The 1,874-nt window shown below is 31.5% G+C and overlaps 1 pseudogene; it reads left to right on the top strand.

Annotated features, from left to right (window-relative positions):
* Nucleotides 1-410: 410 nt before the first annotated feature.
* LOC128170168 (uncharacterized) lies at nucleotides 411-1,612 on the top strand (annotated as a pseudogene).
* Nucleotides 1,613-1,874: the final 262 nt, after the last annotated feature.

Here is a 1,874-nt window from a genome sequence, read left to right as displayed (position 1 = left end):
CGCGAACAACACCCTACCACCCCGCAATATAATGGTCAAGTTGAAAGATATAATCACTCAGTATTACAATCAATCAAGTATTACAAGCAATCCGATGCTATCTTAAGAACAAACAACATGAATGGGATCTTCATTTGCAACAGATTGCAGGTGCTATTAGAGCAACAAAAAAAGACAGACTGAATTCTCACCAAATTTTATGTTCCTTAATTTAATTTAAGGTACATGTGACTTGAACAATCCAGAGAAAGAAGCTTCTGGGTATGTGCAGGACAAACTTAACAGAATGTCATCTATTATATTTAAAAAAATAAAAGGCATTATGCTTTCTTTTTGCATGCTTAAACCTTATTTAACTTAACTAGTGTTAAGTTACAGTACTGTAATTGTAAATTACAATTCTTTTCAAAATGTCTGATTTAGGGGAGAGTAACTTTGAACCAGATTATGAAGAAGATTGTCTCTCAGACCATATAAAAGGTTCTACACTAGGTAAACAGGGATAAAAGTGTCCTGTATGTAGTTTAAGATTTACTCATTTAAGAAGACATGTAATTCAAGAACATATTCCCTGGTTTATGTATCCTATATTATTTTGCTGGAAATTCGAACTAGGGTTTGTCCAGGAAAGGTTTCTAAGATTACATTTGGAAAAAGAACATTTGATGATTCCACAGATTGCAGATATGATATTAACATTTATGGTCAAAGATGGGTTGAAGGTATATCTATTTTTTTTGCCAAGTTTGACATGATCAAATCACTATCTTTCATCAACACTAATGAATGATTCATGTCCTGTCAAGGAGCTATCTAGCAAGAGGAGGATCTTGAACAAATCTTATATTATTTGAACGAGACAAAACAACATTTCCCTTTGACAAAAATGCCTTACCCAGCTTAAAATTTCAAAAGTATAGTCCATTGGAAAATACTGGGCATTCTTTTAGACATGACTAAAATTCATACAGTTCATTTGAAAAATAACAATCTTCAGAAAAACAAGAAAATACTTATTGTGGGTTCTTCATTTATTTATTGGGCACACCAGAGAGCAACAATGCTAAATTTCTCAGATCTGGGTCTAAAAAAATGCTCATATTACTTGGCATGAAATTAGAGGAATGAAATGATTTTCCCTTGTCGAAACTGTTAATTCTCTAACAGAGGACAATAGTCCTGATATCATTGTCATTCACTTGGGATTCAGTGATATTTCTTTTTGTTGCCCACTACCAGTCTTATCAATTAAGAAAATAAAAACTGATATTAGTTTGTTCCCTAAAAAAAATACAATTTTGATTTTTTTCGGAAGTTTTATCCATGAGATTTTTTGGTGGAATTGATGGCTGGGAGGGAGAAAAGAAGAAAATGCATATTAATAAAGCAGAAGGAACATTTATTGAAAAAAAAGGGAGGAAAATAGTAGGACACAATAAAATTTATTAGAAAAATAAATCACTGTTTAGGGGAGATGAAATTCATTTGTCTGACAATGGAAAAGACGTTTTATTAGAGGACTTTAAGAAATGTCTAGGAAGATTATGTTGATTTTTATAATTGTGTATAGTGGTTTTTAATTGTAAATAAATGTGTAATATACAACATTGGATTTTTAAGATTTTGGCATCAAGTGGGATATTCTGACTTGTGTCATATGGTGTGCTTTTATTAAAATGGGGAGGAATGTAGTACAAGTAATTAAGATCAGGTTCAGCATTCCGATCAGCTAATTAATAACATAAAGTATTATATATTTTATCTATCACAGTTATAAGGGTGCCTTTGTATTGAAAAAAAACACACTTATCGCTCTCTTTCAACTTATTTTTCCTTGGTTAAGACACTTGTTTCTCCAGAAGTAGAGTGAAATG

Source organism: Crassostrea angulata, unplaced genomic scaffold (assembly GCF_025612915.1).
Source record: "Crassostrea angulata isolate pt1a10 unplaced genomic scaffold, ASM2561291v2 HiC_scaffold_364, whole genome shotgun sequence".
In the NCBI taxonomy this organism is placed as follows: domain Eukaryota; kingdom Metazoa; phylum Mollusca; class Bivalvia; order Ostreida; family Ostreidae; genus Magallana; species Magallana angulata.
The sequence above is the reverse complement of the archived record's forward strand: the minus strand, read 5'-3'. Positions and strand labels throughout refer to the sequence as shown.